Source organism: Doryrhamphus excisus, linkage group LG5 (genome assembly GCF_037039965.1).
Source record: "Doryrhamphus excisus strain RoL-2023G ecotype Guam linkage group LG5, RoL_Dexc_Guam_v1.1, whole genome shotgun sequence".
In the NCBI taxonomy this organism is placed as follows: domain Eukaryota; kingdom Metazoa; phylum Chordata; class Actinopteri; order Syngnathiformes; family Syngnathidae; genus Doryrhamphus; species Doryrhamphus excisus.
In genome coordinates this window covers 2,113,277-2,133,249 of record NC_136361.1, presented here as the reverse complement: position 1 = coordinate 2,133,249, position 19,973 = coordinate 2,113,277, and the positions used below count along the sequence as shown (strand labels likewise).

The 19,973-nt window shown below is 42.9% G+C and overlaps 1 long non-coding RNA gene across 4 annotated transcripts; it reads left to right on the top strand.

Annotated features, from left to right (window-relative positions):
- Window positions 1–55: 55 nt before the first annotated feature.
- On the top strand, window positions 56–19,927 carry LOC131108519 (uncharacterized). 4 transcript variants are annotated; one of them, XR_013627336.1, is made up of 4 exons: window positions 56–132; window positions 231–300; window positions 17,398–17,952; window positions 19,835–19,927. It is a non-coding gene; the product is annotated as an uncharacterized LOC131108519 (long non-coding RNA). The 4 variants fall into 4 exon arrangements; XR_013627337.1 differs by lacking the exon at window positions 19,835–19,927 and adding an exon at window positions 16,937–17,171 and having other exon boundaries at window positions 17,398–18,235; XR_013627335.1 differs by lacking the exon at window positions 19,835–19,927 and adding an exon at window positions 16,937–17,217 and having other exon boundaries at window positions 17,398–18,235.
- Window positions 19,928–19,973: the final 46 nt, after the last annotated feature.

Sequence of the window (19,973 nt, the reverse complement as noted above, 5' to 3'; positions counted from 1 at the left end):
TTGTTTTATGCGAGAATCATAAAATAATAGAATAACATTAATATTCTAAATCATCGCAGTGACTGATAGAAACCGGAAGTGGATGGGGAATTAGATTAACGTGACACACCTGTGCCTCCAGGCTGCTGCAAGGTAAAATGAAACATTTTGGGGGTTTGGGGACACACATAGCAAACTCGTAATGTAAATTTAATCAAATGTACTTTCATTCCATGCCGTATTTTGGGAAGAAATCGCCAATTTATCCTTGGGTGTGTTTGGACGCTGTTATGTCTGCATTTGAATCTTCCGCCAACGAAGGTGAGTTTTTTTTGGTGAGTTCTTTTTAAATTATTTTTTAATGTCTACGTGCTTTGAAAATGCTTGTTTGAATTCAAGCCAATCCCTCAAACGATTGACACAGATTTGCTCTTAAACTCAATTTGCGTTTGTGAATCTCCACCCCACGTAGCTGCGTAGGTGTTTAAAACAAGCACCCTATTCGCAATGTATTTGTCCTATTCATAACTTCCAGCAATAAACAAGCTCAACTTGAGGATCACGTAGCTTCAAGACGCACCTCTTCCCTATTGATTGCTTGCTTTTTTATATTTTGCAGTTCTATTTTCTGTTGGAGAATTAAAGTATTTCCAGATTATATATAAACTCTCAGCACAGAAGCTGAGGCTGTTGATCCTTCACCGAGGTGGATCCGTCTTAGAGCGTGGGAACATCAGAGGAACCAAAAATATATAAATAAATGTTTATTTTTTCCTGGCCTGATTTCGCAGCTTCCTGTTCCACTGATAATGTTTTATCAGCAGGAGACATTGGACACCATTTTTTTCTTTTTTAAAGGGCTGCAGCAACAAATCTGCTATATCAACACAACCCAGACAGTCCAGCTTCTTTTATGCTTTGTTGATGGTTTCTGTGACTGGTAAAAAAAAAAAAAAAAGCATTTCCAACAGTGTGGAGAGGCTCTACTTTTATTTTGGTTCAATAGTTTAGTGGAGATGAACATCTGGTCTAGACAATCTGCTTCCTGTGCTCATGGCGATCCTAACTGCAGCATACGGCCGTTTGTTTTTCTTACACGAGTAATAGGATGGGAATATGGCAACTTGTGCCAATGTTTACATTGAATTTAATATATTAAACATAACTGCATTATATGCAGCTCCTTTTTCCCACCTAAAGATGGCGCTGTTGGCCCACTGACATCACTAATATTGCTAATTTTGCTGACGATAAATGTCCGACCGATTTTAATTATTGCGTTGACACACTGCAGCTCGCTTAAGCACGCGGACGTGCGTCTGACCACGCGGTTTCGTGTATCCACATCACTTCCTGGAAGCTTTTCGTTGACATTAACAAGTTGCTTTTATTTCGGTACTTGTAATGTGAAAATCGTACTTTAACCAAAAAAAGAATTGGGACGCCACTTTAAGCGACAAATGTCACCCCCTCCCTCCATGGACGTGGAATTCTGCTCTTCACCTTGTGGCATGTTTCCCCGTCCAAGCAAAACCCGCCACTGTCATGAGCAGGCGTTGACAGGTTTGAGTCTCGGTGGAATGTGTAAAAAGCAGAAAGTGAGGTGTGGGATGGGGGGGGCTAAGTCAGATGACAGCAGTCCAGCCTTGTGAGAACAAGCCAAAGCTCCAAGTCGTCAACGTGACATGGATGTCTTTTTAACGCGGCGTGGCCTTGTAAAGCAAAGAGCATGGCGTGTGAGATCGTAAAGGAAGTGGCGGGCAATGAAGCGTACGTCCACATGACTCCTCACAGGATGTGTGGTCGGTGGCCTGCATGGCCTGTGTGGTGCTGCGGTGTAGTACTAGAAACATCTGTCAGTATGTTCGAGTACATTGTACACAACCACAGCCACTCAAGCCATCGCGCATCATGGATCTCTTCTGTTCCTGAAGCGACGCATCCAAAAGGGTCAACTTTGATGCGTACACTCCTGTGTTGCCTGTGCACTATTGTTAAAGTCTGACCCCCCCCCCCCAGCACTTGAATGAATCTATTGCACATTTGAAGTGTTGTATTGTTCATTGCAAATCCTGGAGACTTGAAAGTGTCATGTTTTAATAGCTATAATAATGTCGTTTTCATGTTTGGCAGCCATCCTTTTTGGAGGGGAAATGTCCATGTGTCTAAAAGTCGTCACCTCCGCCTGCTAGACGCCAACCAGGGCACGTTCTGTGCAAATGTGCAGCCTGAGTAGACGCTCTATATTTCTAGGAAGTGGCCGCGTTAACGCTGTGATTCCCTGACAGTTACTCACCCAGCCCCGTGGCCTCCAACCCCCCCACGATCCCACTCCTCGCCCTCCTCCCCCCTTTCCAACCAAGTCATTATAAAAGTGGATTATACGCGACAGCGGAATCTCATTCCCAAACCTCTCAGGAAGCGCAAGGCTGAAACATTTGGATTAAAAATACTCATGCAGTTCAAATAGGAAACATACATTTTGCGCTTTCATGTGTAGCTCTGAGGCTTGTACTTGCTTGTACAAAAAATGACGTGTATTTTTCCATGCGAGGACTTCACCTTGGACTAAAACTCTGCACGCTTATACTTAAAATTGCCTGAGGTTTGGTCCTGCGACTTGTATATGGAAATAATTCAAGTGGTGTGGGGGTTGGCTTTTTGGTGACACCTGGTGGCCGCAATAATTAATTGCATTGAACTGATGACTTTTATTTTATTTATTTAATTGGCCCATATCACATTCTAAAAAATCCAGCTGTAATTTTACAAGAATAAATTCAAAATATTATGAGTTTACAAGAATAAACTTATTTAAAAAAAAGCAATTTTGGCAGCAGGGTTGAAATATGAATAAATATAATACAATTACATCCATATAAGGAAATGAATGTTGTAATTTTTGGAAATTGGGTTGGACCAAAAGTCGTCTTATAGGAATAAAGTCCAAATATAAAGTGACGAAAGCCATAATGTTCCAAAAGGAGTCCAGTGTGGCGTTCCTCTACGTGTCGTGTTTTATGACGGCTGCTTTACTGGCAAACGGCAACACAGCGTTATTTTTAACGTCATTACTTGCAGCGCTGAAATCAATATTGGAGCGCAGCAACATTAACACAACACCTTGATTAATCCTCATTATGGAGCACTTCTGAGGCAGAGTGAACAGAAGCGCACTCCGGCCCAGAGTGTGAATTATTAAAGCGTTGGAGGAATGGGAGCATGGAAGTGAACATGCTGTTCAGGGATGGAATTATACCTTCTTCCGATGAGAGACCTTTTAAGACGGATGCTGTGGCTTTGGAAAGAAGGCCGCTATATTGTGATTATTTCTGACAGCTTATCTTCCCCGCAACATTTAATGAGGATAATGTTTGTCATGTGACGCTTGTGTTGACAGCGGCGCTGCTAAGTAGCGGCAAAGAGACTTTCAGGAGGTTTGAAGTGAAGTCAAAATGGCCTCCCCGCGAGGAGGCGGTGCTGACTGGCACTTAGATGCTGCTTCCTCTTCCACTATTCATCACACTAATTAAACTGACTGGGGAACAAAAGCCAACTTAGTAGCCTTAATTGCTTTTGACGCAATGCGTAGATTGTCAGAGATAGCGATAGTAAGCGTTAGTGTGATTTTTAATTAGCCTCTTTCATATGGAGGTGATTTTGATGACGGGACGGAGGGAGTGTGGCGCCTTTTTTTTTCTTTTTTTGTGAGGCGCTCAGGGGAGCATTCAAGAGAAGGAATGGCCTGATTTTGATGGAGACGCTTTCATTATTGCTACACGGAGCAACGCCGCAATTAAAAATAGTGGAGGATAAAACAAGTTTCTCTTCTGTGGAATGAATCGCAGCGCAGTTATTCATCAAACTTTTTTTTCAATTAAATTGTACAAAGTCATACAATTTTAGCTGGTACTTTTTGTAATCACGTCTGAAAGCGTCTTTGTTGCCGACGTGAAAGGAGTTGAAGCTCTTCTGATGATTACGACACGATCACGTACGAAACCCGCGTCGGAAATTAGGGAATTAAACCCTTCCACCACCAAACTGTCCCGTCATAAAATATTCTGTGCAAATGCAAAGCTTTTTTCCCCCACCAGAATCCTGCTCAAACTTTACCGGGTTCTTAAATTTATTTTTGATGATTATTCCGCTAATTCATGGGTGTCCTAAGTGTGGCCCGAGTTCCATTTGTCATTTAATTTCATCTAAAAACTAAACTAGTATTGTAAACGGCACTGGTCACGGTCCATAATCTGGGACACACAAGCACCAGACTTGATGGCTGGAAAAATAGCTTTTTATTGCAGGTTTGAATTATGCAAAAAATGTTCTGACTTCCATAACAATTTGGCGTGCATGAAAGTAGAACCCCTACATGCTGGTTTATTAAGTACTACATTAAGTACTACATTGTTACATTAAAGTGATCATCAGCAGCCTGCTGAGCTCCTTGTAAACGGCAACATGCGCGAGTCCTGAGTAGAAGTAGACTATTATATACTACTAAGTAGACTGAATAGATCCTGACTATTCATGATAAAATTGGCCTGTTCATTTTTGGCTAATTCTCGTAAAAGCGAGTATTCGAGTATTTTGTAATCTGACCTACTTCTGCTGTCACTCCTCGATGGATTCCAGCATCCTATTCACATCCTGCAGGCACCGTTGTCAAGCAACCTAGAGAGAATCTTATGGGAACCTTTTTAGGATGCCGTGTTTCCACGAGGCTAGTACCAGCCGACACCTTTCAACGGCACGCCGTAGATTGAGGCAGTCCACGCTTTCACTCGCCCAGCATCGTCATGCCACGCACGTCGCCATTTCCATCACATTGGAAGGAAAGTCTACTTCTCCCGCACTTATGTCACCTCCCCCCCCCCCCACACAAGGTCCTAAGAACACCACTTCCTATCCCACGGGGGGAGGAAGCATCTATTTTAGTCCCTCTTGTTAAATGATGCAGCGTGCCCTAAAAATGAAAGCCCGCCTTGAGTGCTAGTAACCACGCCATTAGATCTCGTCTCATCAGAGAGGAAAACGCGTACAATCATAGCGATACACTTCAACTGCACATTTTGGGGTGGCCATGTTGTCAGGTGAGGCTGATTATGAGTTATGAACACTCGCTAACATTCTCACAGATTTAGACACATGGCCTTTTGTGTAAACTGATGCATTTATATTTTAGTATATGTACCGTCTGTCATCTCGTGAAAGAGCATTTCATTGTCCTGCCTGCCTCTTTGCGTCTCTGGCATCCATACCGTGGATGAGGAAAGATGCATTATCGGTTTTCCACCTCCAAGGAAGTCAAAGCGCTCTGACACTGTTGGCACGTTGACCTACTGTGGGGTTCAGGAACTTGCCCAAGGGTACTTCCGCATGACCACGGCAGGATCAAACCCTTCCTTAATTCAACTATATGCCACATTTTCTCACAATATTAAACGTTTAGTCACAAATTATCAGAATATTTTTTTCTGTAAAATTTGTTTTCCAACTAATTTAACTTTTTTACTCCCATAAAAATGACAAATTTAATCAAATTTTCTTTAATGTTAAATGTAAATATTTTTCTGTAATAGCTCAACTTTATGCTACATTATTTATATATCATGTTGGTCTCATAAAAATCCATTTTGTTGTTAGATTACTGCTTTTATTTTCTCAATATTTTGGCTTTATTATAAACTTAATGCTGATTTTTCCATTTTTGTAGAATAGCCACAGGCGCAAATAGCCCTCGGGCCGCACATTGGACATCCCGTTCAGATTTAATTTCCGTGAACACAAATATAGACATATATGCTAAAGCAGTTGTGTATTTTATTGAGTATTTGTACTTGATTGGCCTCCAGTGTGAAACAATGCTTGCAGACTGAATGAATGAATGTCCAACGTGTGCGCTTTCACGCACGCACGCACACACACACGCACGTGCAGTGACAGACAGCTGGCATTCTCCCACATTAGACGCACACGCCTTCCCGCTTCCTGTCCATCCAGCCTCGCCCACCAGGTCAACCACAATCTAAATTTCAATTAAAGTGGAAAATGTGTCCGATGGAGATGGAATTAACGTTGATCCATCAGGTTTCAGCAGCTGCCAAAAAATGAAAAATAAATAAAATAAAAGCGTTTGGCCAATTATTTCATTATCACAAATCCTGCTGACTGGGGGGCGAGGTCGCATCCCTGGCCGAGATTAGCAGCAAGCAATTATTAGAACAATTAGAAACCAGACGGCGGCGCCGGAAGCATGTGGCCGGCGGAGGGAGGGGGGCGGGTGGACTGAATGTCAACTTAAAGAGCCTTAGAACGCTGTGGGTGACGGGAAGACGAGGACAGGAAGTTTGAGGGGTGTGTTCCGTGTCGTGTGCAGGTTTATTATTACAATTATTGCTCTAAACTCTTGGAAAAGTTTACTGAGACCCTAGAATGATGAATCATGCTATGGCACCTGTTGGAAAGCAATAAAATAAGAGTCACTGGCCCAACAAATATTACATCACCACCACTGGCTAGCAAATGTTACCCATATTGGTCCAAAAGTACTAAAAGTACCAAAAACTGTATTTTGTGGGCTCCAGTTGTCTTTTTGTTGTATCGGAGTGTGACTATAGGGGTGTTACTTCATGTCGAGAGGGCTCTAGTAATGTTTATACCATATTTTTAAAGCCATAAACAGGTTTTCTATACTGTACTACTAAAAGTACCAAAAAAATGTATTTTGCGGGCACCAGTTGTCTTTTTGTTGTATAGGACTGTGACTATAGGGGTGTTACTTCATGTTGAGAGGGCTCTAGTAATGTTTATACCATATTTTTAAACCAATAAACAGGTTTTCTATGCTGTAACTACAAAAATACCGCTTTTCTAATCCACTTCATGGAAACTCGCTGATCTCGGTCGGGTCTGTCACCAATTAACCGTACTAAATGAGGGATTGGTGTATCCTGTAACATTCAGGCCCTGTCCACACGGGAACGCTCTTGGAAGAATTGAAAGAAGTCAGCCAACATTGTTCCTCTTCCTCCGTTCTCCTGTTGCATTTTAATGAGCCGCTCAACTCCTCACCAGCCACAGCGCAGCGTTGGAAAAGAATCACTCTGAGGCTGATGATGCTGCAGGTCGCCAGCAATCAACCGCTGACTTCCTGCCTGTCAGACCGAGTTGACCTTCAGCGGGAAGATCTGATCTGAAGATTGAGTGCTTTTTTAGAGGCGGGGGGGGGGTTATTGTAATGCTGAAAACAAGCCATCACAGGTGTAGGGCTGTGGATTTTGTGTTGCTTTAGCCTAGCGTCCAGTCTCTGAGTGGGGTGGGCGATACTTCCACTGTTGGTGTAGCTAGCTAACTCGTACGGATACTTTTTTGCTTGAAATTTGACTTGCCATGAGAGGCGTTTTGTCTCCACCACATGTTGTTCGCCTATTCAAATAGCCCCAGGTGTCTGGGCATGCGAGTCTGCCCTTCACCGTTTCTGTTCCTCACAGGAGGACATCACCCCTCCCCTTGCACATTTAAGCATGAGCAGTCGGACATTTTCTCTACAAGCCGTCTGTATTGTATCTCGTTCATTTGTGCAGTGGTTGCTCTAATGTGTTGACACGCACGGTTCCAGCCAAGAGTAAAAGTTGTGAATGTGTACCATCTGCTGACACGCCACGCACACTCCGCCGCCAGCGCCATTGATTCCACGCGCTTGTGATAATTTCTCGTCCTGCATGTCTCCTATAATGTATTAGCCAGGGTGATAAAGCCGCTTTAGTTTGTCCGAGAATGTGACGCTTTTGATGAGCCATTGTGACTTCACCAGGAAGTCCTCCCTCCTTCCTCTTTTCTCTTTTTTCCCGCCATCAGTCCGTATTGAGGCCGTTGCCCAGGCTCATCACGCAAAGTGCCGCCGGCTGCAGCTGAGCGCGTCTCTGTGGCTTGGCACTGCGAGCCAGGAGAGGGCTGGAGGATACAACTGCCATGACACTAATGCACTGACTCAGAGCTCTGGGCCCAGCCCAGCGGGGGGGGGTTGACACGTCCACTACACTGAGCCACGTGGTTGTCCGTTTTTGGAATGCAAAACAGGCATCAATTAGCTTCCTTTTCCAAGACTTTATCCCTCACTGATGCTAGAAGATGCGGCGTGCAACAGAAAGGCCTTTGGAAACATGCTGTCACTTGGGGGGTTGAGAAAAGCCCACCAGGGAATACCAGGCGTGTTATTCTAACAATGATGCATGTCCCGGGGGTAGGGTGTTGTCTTCTTGGGTGTGTGTGTGTCAAGCGCCTCCCTGAGTAAAACGGTGATAACACCTTTAATGACTTTATCTCATCACGTGCACAACATGTAATGGCTTGCTTCTTGTCAATGGGTGTCACTTCCCATGTCTCCTCCGATCAGTCTCTTCTGCTCTGGTTTCCATTTCCACGTCTTGCTGTGATGAGGCCATCCGTTCTCTTCCTTTCATCCATTACCCAACATTATTAGAGCCATTATTAGACATGAAATAACACACCTGTAATTCATTCTTTACAATGCAGTGCATGCTAACAAGCTAATCAGTTCGCGAGCTAACCACTTCCACACATTAAGGGAGGATAAACAGCCATCAAACAACCAAGGAAGCAGCCATCAAACAGCCGGATTATTGACTGATGAAATATAAAGTATGATTTATCAGACATACGTATAGAATATTATTTTGAAAACTTTTTTTAATTGAAAAAGTATTGACATTATTAAAATGATCGCTCAGATATAAGACATAAACATATGAGCTACATATTTTTAAGTATAAATATCTTTTGGAATATCCAGCATTCCAGCAGTCGGACCATGATGCATTGTGCTTTGGAGGTCCGGCCATCTTTTCCGCCAGCCCATAATGTGTCATTGGCTGCAGCCTGGTGGGGTACAAGGGAACACTGTGAAATGTGAGTGGAAGTCAATGCAAGAGAATGAGTCCTATTGATCCCTGTTGAAATACACCACGGGAGTGCAGACGCCGCCTGCCAAACTGACCCCATTTAACTATAATGTGTATAGGCACACTTATTGAATCCCCCCCCCCATGCCCCCAACCCCCCCAATTGCAAGCCGGTGTGCCAGACTGCAAATCAAACGGCAAGATTTGCATTAAAGAGGCTGCATTATTTTTTTTTGAAATGCCATCATCTGTGCACCAAAGTAATAACAGCCCTGAGAGTGCAGCAGCAGAGGGAGATTATACAATAAAACAAATGTTAACATTGTACATTATTACATCTCCCGCCGTGACAAATAGCTTGTTGGGTTTCGGTTGTGCACGAGTAGTTTGATTCAGTCGCAATGTAATTCTGCTCTGTTTACCCTTCATTCAGCCTTTCATTGGCGCTTTGCGGAGGCATGCTCCTGACTTAACAAAACGAATGAAGACGCTAACACGATGCTGGCGCATTGATTTATTTATCAACACCAAAGTTTGAGTAACCAAGCTATAATAAGAGCAGGGGAGAAACAGAAATAGACAATCAGTTGTATGCATCAATGTGGGAATGCACTAAATTCTACACCATTTTTCATCTATTTCTCGACAATGCATCACGGACAACTGCAGGGGTTCTGAAGACGCACTTTTACTAAAACCTGAGCCAATCCTCATTGTTTATGTGGTTATCTCACCCCCTCCCTTGTCACTCTGCGACACTCTCCGTAGTTATGAAGTCAGTGATTATATATTTAGGTGGCTTCAGTAACGGGGTGTCGAAAATGGTAACGGCGTTATGCTGACAGTAAAAGTAATTGGTTAGATTACCCGTTACTGAAAAAAGTAACAGCGTTAGTAACGCCCCTGTTGTGCAAGGGTAGTGTCATTTCTTTCCGCGACCCAAACGTAGCTGGTCCTATCCTCAATCCACACCAACCATATTTATGCATTTTAACATTCAGCTTGCATTTTTACTTCCAAACATTTCAAATTCAGTAATAAATGGACAAATGAAACAGTGCCCCCTATGGGCGAAAAATCTTTTTCCACCACTACTGGTTGCTGGTTCGGTTCTCGGTTGGAGAATGGATTTGATTTCCAGGATCGGATGAGCTTCAGCATTCCCTGGCAATTTCTACTAAAATTGCTTCACCTCGGTCCACGGAGATTTAATAACGCCGGGCGGACAGTGAAGAGCGGCTTGTTGTGCAGACTCGTGCTGAGATATGATGATTGTCTTTGTTTCTCCGGCCAGTTGCTCGGCTCGGCTGTCTTCGACGACACATGCATCTCTCTCTCCCTAAGCCCGACGCTGCAATCTGAAGAGGCAGATCTGGTTACCTGCGGGGCCTTCCCTGAGCTGTGAGCCCGTATCAAAGCACACACTTGGTAGTCGGGTGGGGTGGGGTGAGGGGGGGTGCTACATCTCAGTCTGGGAAGATAGAATGCAAGGTCTGGTGGTGGTGGGGGGGCGGGGTTGAGTCTGTTTTTCTTTACTTTGGACATAGCTCAGTCACCACAGAGGTGAGGCTTGTTTAAATAAAGAATATCTTCAGTAACTCATAAAAGATGTAGCAAAGACAGGCTGCTAGCACGCTGCTGTAGACTCAGGAAACGACCTTCACGAGGAGGATAATGGGGAGAAATCGGCAGGTGTCGACTGAGATTTGTCATTAATAAACAATGATGAAGCGATGCCGCTGCACGGGGAGCTGCTTTGTTCGTTTCACAGAGGTTCTTTTCTTTCTTCTTTGCATGCGTCCATCGATCTTCTCATCTCATCCATAATGTCATCTCAATAGGACATCGCTTTGCATTGCGCCCAGCATCGTTGGGGAGGCTTTTGGTCATTTTAATTATAGAGTCCTTTGTTTGTCTCCATTGTGGTAACTGATGAACTACAGAGTCAACCGCTGATGATGTCATAGGTGGACCGACAGACTTCAGGTTTCCAGTTAACATGCTAACATGCTAACATACTTGTTTTGTAATAAAGACAAGTAGACAGTGTGTTTTCGTCTGCGGGTAAACAGACTAGTTTGAATTTTTCAAGGTTGCTAGTTCGTTCCTCAGTTCTCCCCTGACGTCAAAGCATCCTTAGGCAAGATACTGACCCCCCCAGTTGCTCCTGATGCTTCATAGGCATGCATGAGTGTCTGTCTAAACCTACGTAGCCCACGTAGTCGACACAGTTTTGGTATTTCCGCCTTCCCTACCCATAACGTTTGCCTCATCTTCCTCGCTTTCATTTCCTCTGATCTAGTCCACATTAGGCTTCCCTGAGCCATCTGTTGAGGACCGATCCACAGGGGGGTCATCAGAGGACCGAGATATGTTCCATTAAAGAAAAAAAAAACATTTCAGAAGAATTTCCCTTCCAGCAAGCGGTGTAAGAAAGGAGCGGAGTTGAACACGTTGAGTGCTTCGCCACCAAAACAGCAGCTGGTGTGCATTTCATAGCCCATTTGTTCCCGAGGTGTATTTCAATCCCCAGAGCAATCAGGGTGGGTGGCAAAAGAAAACAGCATCATTTTTGAATACATTGAAACGTACACCGACATAAACACTGCCTGAGTAGTACCGGGTTCCTTCAGGAATGGACCACCTCATTCAGGAGAAACGCACTGTACGTAATGTTGTGGAACAAACTCCTTCTAGGTAGAGACTGGCAGCCATTTTTTCTGCTCAATCTTGCCGTCAAATGCTGACAATGAGATGAATGAGAGGGGAAAAAGGCAGCCATGAGCTTTGGGTAAACAATGGAAGTCATAAGATAAGAACTTTTCTACTTTTAAGGTACAAAAAGAATCAATTCTACATGGGTGTGTCCAAAATGTCTCACAAAACATCAGCACTAGCTGGAAGGGACTGTTGTAGGATTGAGGAACAAGGCAGCGCAACAATAAACCAAGAGGACAGTTTGATAGCACACCTTTCAGGATGTTAGAACGGCGTATAAAAATGAACACTCATTTCCCCTCCTGGAGCAATCCCTCTCACTTTTATTCCTTTACCAGATGTGAATGGATGGTCGCCGACGTCGTACAAAAGAACCAGCCAGGATGTACGTTACATTACACAGTCCGTCTTAATAGAGACCAGACATTAAACTACGACACTTATTTCCTGACTGTACCACCCAACTGAGTCAAGACTCTCTTGGCGATATAAAAACTCGTTCGTCATCTCAGTAGGGTCCAACTTATCCTCGCGATTGGTCCTTTTGGAATCATGGCTGTTTCACTGAACGGCTGGAATTTCCTGACGACTTGAAATATTTGCTAAAAGCACGGATACCACAGTGAGGTTATCTGTGTGGACCATAGCGTAAACATACTGGGGGTCGGCGGTCGCAGTGGCGGTGATGGGAACTTCAATTCCAGAGACCCCAGTATAGATCGCCCTGTTTTCCAAATCTACTGTGCAAAGCAAGGCATCTGAGGTGGACTGCATGAAACGATATTGACTGAAAGCGCACGCTGTGTTAAGAAGCGCCAATTGAATTTTTAATGGTGATTGCAGGCTGAAGGCACCCAAAAAGCCCTGCTAGTAGCCGCTGTACATTCAGGAATCATGCAAGGTTAGTTCCTTGGTAACCAATTTTCACATACGTACGTTTTAGTGCAGATCCAGATAAAGGTGCAGTCCAAAACTGGTACCGATAATTAACACTGTGCGTTAATGACAGTAAAAATGGTAATGTAATGAACGACCTGTACTTTTCACTGCATTTCCCGCTTGTTCCAATCACATTCTTGCATTCCACTTGTGTTCTCCCAGCTGTGTCCTTTTCACTCTGCTCTTCCGTTCAAGTGTCAGCCAATCAGTTTCACCCCCTCCTCGTTAGTCAGCCTCAAGTTTATCAGCCTTTGTGTTTGTTGTTCTCTTCCTGTCACCGTGCCAAATAATTTATCACTCTTGCCTGTTTTTCCTCACCGTGTTACATCGCCGTTATGAAGTAAACAGAATTTGCCTTTTTGCAGTTTTGGGTTCTCTTCCACTAACCGTTTTAGGCTAAAAAAGAGCATGATATTACGCTTATTATTTTTATTTGGAAGCCCATGCTGTTTTTGTATGTGTGCATCAAGTGGCTGTTCTGGGTGCAGGCAGATAATGTTTGCTTAAAGCAGCATTATCTTTTTTTTTTTAATGTTGCCGGCGACGTGAAGCCATTGAAAGCAAACAATATCATCTATGGATGTAATATAATCCTCTGCTCTTTTCTGGATGAGAGCAGTAAATAAACTCAAGGCAATGCAAGGTAAACGTTTGCAGAAGGCTTTTCTTTTACTCCCATTAAGCCATGAATGGATGCTGACGCTCATTTGCATTTAGATGCGGCAGTGCAACTTAAACAGGTGTGGAAACATTTGATGGACTCCTTCGGCCTTCGTAGTAAAGAGGGCTTTATTCGGGAAGAAGTCACATGTTTCCCTTAAGCAAATGTGAAGTTGAGCTGTAGCTTGCGTTGCTGGCTCAGATGGGAGCAGATTTACCGTGGAAAAGTTTCAGCCCTCTGCTTTGGCTCAAAGTTGCGGTCAAAGCAGGTGCATGGACGATTTCAAACAATAGTTCTGACATACTGTCGGATGAAATTGCGGTGCAGATCAAGTTCAAGCGCCAGATGCATGACTTTTTTTTGGCTCCTCTGCTGGAGTCCAAATGAGGCATAGCGCAGACAGTAAAAGGTGATTGCAGGAAATATGGCTCTTAGGGGGAAGTGGCAGTTTTAGAAGCACAATTCCCCCGGAGAATTGGTGAACTGACGGATGGATGAAAATGTCAGACTCTCACAAGTCGAGTGAGGTTTGGGTCTCGTCCTCTGCCAATGTTTCATAACCAATAAACCTCAAAGTTTAACGACTAAAATACCCGAACAAAAGCATCATTGGGTTAGGGCTGCAACCAATGAACTGAAGCTTTTTGTTTTGATTTCGGAAAAAAAGATGCAAGGGCCACTTTGGAAAGCAACACATGCATCTCAGCTTTGGAATATCTGAGAAAAAGCCTATTAACGCCAACTTCAGTTTTACTCTTTTCCTCCCCAGTTTGACATTTTTAAACATCCCAAATAACTTTCATTTTTTTCACAATTTTGTTTCTAGAATTCCAACTTTGTATTTTTTTTAGATATTGTATTGAAATTAAATTTTTCCTCATATTACAAGTTTATTGTTGTAAAATTGCGATTTCAGCTTTTCCTCTCATAATTATGACTTGATTGCCCCACTATTTTAACTTAATGTTACCTCTGATAAAGTCACTGACTTTTTAAAATGTTTTTATTTTACCAATTTCCTGTTAAATTACATTTTCAGAATGTGCTGCGGCCCAATAAATAGCTGTGGGTTACAGATTTGCCCCCCGGGCTGCACTTTGGACACCGCTGCCCTACACAGTCCTAATCCTTATGCACCACAGACAAACGGCCAAAAAAACATGAATTAACAACTGAAATAGTTGTCGATTAATTGATTATCCAATTAATCATTAAGTCATCATTATAGCTGACGATTGCACAGACGGCACATATTCATTTTTGGGTGGGTACGACCATCTGGACCATACTTGGGTAGAACTGGGTCAGGGATATTTTGGGGAAGGACTTTAAAGGTTCATGAGGTCCAAGTGAAGACAGCCTAATATGATTTCCCTGCTTGCTAATTATAGCATGAATAATTTCTAGTACTCCACTTTGGCGGGTGGGGGGGGACAAAGGAAAGGGGAATGAAGAACTTGAAGTAAAAAAAAAAAAAAAGCTCAGTCAATGTGAGAGAGGAGGTGTGCGTGGAGGGGACAAGGTTACTGAGGTTCCAGCAGGCTAAAAGGGGCCATAAAAGACGGGCCGCCCACTCGGCGGAGGGTGATAATAAGACGAGATAATGCATGGCTTTCAAACGGAACCTTTATGAGATTGAATCTACTGGAGCCCTCGGTGTCAACTTCATTCCATTTGGCGCTGAAATGCAAATGACCTGAATAAGACTCACTTTGAGACGTTTTCTCTAAATACTGCAAATGCTGTTGTTCATTGCACGTCCTCTTCCCACTGCAATGTTTTTCACTTCAGGTGCTTTTTGGATTTATAGTGGAACACCTGCTTTTTGAGGAAATCATTACCGCAAATGTCTGTCTATAGTTGGGACTCTATAGACCGATTCCACCCAGGGAATCCCTTAATCAACTTTATTCTGTGTTTATTTTTTTTTTTTCTTTTAGGACCACTGCAATTCCTATTTCGCGTTTTGATTCGGTCTATTGACGTGCAAATTTTAAATTTTTTAGAATGGGGAAATATATAAAATTGTGTTATTTGTGGGTGTCTGGAAGGGATGAATTGGATTCACATTTCTTATGGGGAAAATTTATTATTTTTTACGTTTTGGTTTCTGTCAGACTGTTTGGAACGCATTAATGATTTGAGGTTCTGCTGTGAAGTGAAATAAATTTGGTTGCTAGGCAGACTTCACTGTCCTCTTCCCCTTGAATAAAGGTGGAATAATTAGCAAATACATGTCAGAATTCTGCTAATTACTGATGAATTGCATCCTGAAGCAACTGAGGGAAAACGGTGCACGACTAAACTGTGACCAGCAGAGGTGCTGTTGAGTAATGTGGTCTCAGCCATGATGACGCAGCTCCTCCATCATTCCGCTCCATGCATCGGAAACAGAAGTCCAGAACATTCAGAGAAATTCTCCTAAAAAGAACCACTTTTAAACTGATCCAGCAAATGTAAAAAAACATCAGTTAAAGTTAATAAAGGTTTGTTTTGGTGGCGGGGTGAATCATCAGACTGAGAGCAGCAGAACTCGGGAGGCGAATCTGAGGCGTGAGAGACAGCTCCAACTTTGTCGTCGTCCCTTTGGGTGTTTTTGAACACGGTTGCTGACACGGTACAATTTGTTCCCTTTTTCATTTTGCCATCCATCAAAAGGCTCCTTCTGCGTCTTGTTGTTTCCTGTAATTGGTTTGCCAGGTGGCTTTGTTTCCTGCATCCATGACAGTTGTGCAACACGTGGCGAAGATGAATGGAAAGCGTCTGCTCAATCCCGTCTTTCACTCTTCCACTTTGAGGCCTTTTAGTGAGAAGCTTGGGGTTTCTACCCCAAATCTGCTCTTTGAGGATCTTAGACCGGTGATCTGGCGGTCGGGCGAGGATCTTTAACTCATGTTATTGTCGTAGGTCTTCACAAAAACAATGGAGTACTGCTGTCAAATAGAGGATCTTTGACTAGCAGTTTTGCAGATGGGCTTTACAAAACAGAGCACCGATCATTTTTTGCACTAGGCACAACACTCCTGCCATATTGAGGATCTTTGACTAGTGTCTTGACAAAAACAGCAGAGCGCTCTTGTTGTGTAAAGGATCTTTGACTGGTGTTTTTGTATTTTGGTTTGTCTTTACATGAACAGGGCGCCCCTCTTTTATACTGTTATTTACTTAGTATATAATGATCTTTGACTAGCTGTAGTTCCCTTAAAAACAAGCACAGGGCCCCTGATAGTGTATAGAAAATATTTGACTAGCGTTTTTGCAGTTGGGATTTACGATTTCCCAAAACACAGCATTCTGCTTATATACATCTTTGACTAGTTTCACAGTAGGTCTTTAAAAACAGCACAGCGCTTTATAGAAAGGAGAAGAAGGCCGTGGTAATGTATATGATCTTTGACTGTTCTCGTTTCCTATTTGAAGAGATGACATTACGTTATTGTGACATTGCAATCTTCTGGGAATCGTCTTTGACTCCTTTTCAGTTTCTTACCCTTGCAGTTGGAGCAATTGGGCTCTTGTAAGGTGCCAGAGTTAATAGAGTAGCGCTCCGTTTCTATTTCTGCTTCCCATTCTGCTATTGTAGCACATGCTTCAGATGCACAATGAAATGTTCCACTTGAGCATTAAACTTTGTACAATTTGAGTGGCAGCGTCCCGGGAGGGTTTATTACCAAAACGTATCATCCTTTCCTGTTTGCATGCTGTGGAGCAGCCGATGTCTTTATCTGTCTGAGATTGGCGGCCAAAAGTGACAGATAAACGAAGCGAGCATCGGATGGCAGAGGTAGACGAGATGAGGGCTAAGAGACTGGAAAGTTGGAGACGGCGATGGCGTGGGGGAAGCCTGACAGCCCCTCAGGAGAACAGGCAGGCCATTGAGGGAACGAGGAGGACGTCTCGCTCATGATGAGATGTGTGGTGAAGCGAGCATCACTGATGACACTCTGGTAAAGAGGGATGCGGCGGATGAGACGAGAACGCGGGCCTATTCTGGTAGATTAACGTACAGCGAGGAGAACTTGTCATCTGGCTTGGAAGCAGATCAACACAGTTTCGCTATGCTAACACATAAAGACCACATGAAATGTAGCTTTTTGATTTTAATTACAAATCCCTCACACGCCACAGCTGAAACTGGCAATAACTAAAAAAAACATCTAATATTTCCTTCAGGCTCGGACGTACAAAAGCAAAGCATTTCCATCAATCCCAGACACACCTGCAGATGTTACGCAACACTCTCCACCTGCCTCCGCGTGTCTGCCAAATGGATCTGTGTGAGGAGATGAGTTTGGGATGAATTCATCTCGGATGGATGAGGAACAGCTCCCATATGTTGGCCCTGCTGGGATGCTGAGAGACGGATACTTATTTCCCCCGAGGTGGCGGTTGGTGGAACTAAATGGAGTGGAGATAGGGGACATTTATCTGTGGAGACGACTGAGGACACACACACGCGCACACACACACACACACACACACGGCAAGCAGCAGTTCATATCCTTATCGTGACCCATTTCTCCTTACGTTACCTGGTGTTATGAAAGCTTCTTATCGTCCACGCACCAAGACGAGGTCATCTATACGGAGGAAGATTAGCTGGAGTTCAGACCAACGGGAGCAGAACAAAGCAGCAGACAATGTTCCAGCAGAAAAACATCAAATTGGATGGCGCACATCTTTTCCGTCCTTCTGATTCGCCATCACTTTTACGTACATTAGTGTCGGGTAAGCTTGAAAACATAAAAGTTTAATTAAACCAAGTTGTGGGGTGGGGGGATAATGGAAATGATGTCATGTTTTCTTACGAGTGGCTCAACCTGAAGTCCAAACATCTGGCTGAGGCTAAACCGTATCGGGTATTCAGGCCATAATCACCTTTCTCTAACTGTAAACATGGAATTTTAACAACCTTTAACATAACAGGTGCCGCAAAGCATGCTGGGAACCACTCCTAGTATGCATGGCATTGTATACATATTTCAGAAAAAAACTTTTTTTCCCAAATATTTAAACTTTCTTCTCAAATCTTTGTAATATTATAACTTTATTCCCATAATAGTTTGACTTTATTCACCAAACTATTTTTTCCAAAAGTTGCTTTATTTGGTTTTGTTTCTCAGAATATTCATACAATATGTTTTCTAATGTGTTTTTCCTCTTACAATTGTTTTTAATATTTTGCCTTTTTTTAAATGGCAGCTTTTTTCTAATTTTTGTTTTATTTTGCAACTTTTTCAACTTTTCTCAAATTATAACTTGTTTATCATAACATCACAATTTAAAAATATTTTTTCTTTAGTATTTCAACTCTAAGCAACAAAATTTCATGTTTTTTTCCATTGTTGCTGTTTTCTTAGTTTTTGAAATCACACAAATACATTTTTATAATATACGTATTTAATAAATACAATTTTTAGAACATGTCAGGGGCCAACAAAAAAAACGTGACCCCTGGGCCCCACTTATGTCGCGTTTCCACTGTAATTGTATAACAAGTCAGTCAGTTGGTTGGGTACTTTCAGGGTCCTGAGCACTGTCGTAGTGCCCTCCAGCAAGGCACTCACTCCCATTCCCAACCAACTCAGTCTGTCATCTGTGAAAGGCACTTTTAATGCTTTTTGACGCATTTCCAGTGTCAGAATGTTTACATCAACACACACAAACAATGTCAGCGTTACTGCAGCGACTGGAGTGCTGAAAGGGAACTGTGGCCCAGCTGTTGACAGCAGCTGTATTTTACGTGTGCTAACAGCCCAATCAAACACCCTGCAGCCATCAGTGACAATTACTAGCCTCCGTATAACTAATATGGCTGCTTGAGGCGGGGTAAAAGCTGAAAGCACTGAGCACACCCAAGTTGTAGCGTAAATCTCCAGCACTTCCAATAGAGTGCTTTGGAAAGTCCCTTCAATCTTTGCTAACTTAAACACACACACACAATGTTTATTACGTGAGCCTGATGTCATTTGTTATAGAAAAAGGCAAAAAAAAAACCCTCGTCAAGATGTATAAATGAGTTTGTCAGTACTTAAAAAAGCAAAGAAAATGCAAAGGCTGGGAATGAAATCATCCAAAGTCACGTCTGGTTATGCTCAACATCTTGCAAGCATATGGAAGATATCTTCTGCTTGCTTTGACATGAACGCAATTTGTCTTCAACTCTATACTCCCCTTGCAATTCATCTCATATCTATTTTGATCAAACTGTCATATTTTTACGATTTAGGCCAAGGTTCATTTCACCTTTTTTTAAATTCTCAGCTTTGAGCGTTCACACAAAGACATCGTATGATGTTTGCTGTGGACGTGAAGAATAACTGCAAGTGTGTACGTAGCCGCAGTGAGACTAAACAAAAGCTAAGTTTGTCATATACGTACATATTATGCTACGACTTCAGCTAACAAGACAGGAAATTAAATGTACCAGGGCCAAACAAATGAGTGACTTTTGTTAGTAATCCCTTCTGAAAAGAAGAAAACCAAAATGTATGACAACTGGAGCACATTTTGGGGGGTGAGGGGTGGTATTTGTTGGAAGGGGAATCCCACCCCAGAAGGAATTAACATCTTTGATTTGTTTTGTTCAACTTCCCTTTTTGATATGAAGTTGTATGACATCCCCATCAGCAGCGATTCAACCCCACTTGGTCCCCGAAGTCCAGTTCTGGTCAGACTTCAGTGAGGAAGAACGTAGTTCCAGGTAGTCGCTGGTGTTGGTTACACAAGTAAGTACACAAGTCACAAAG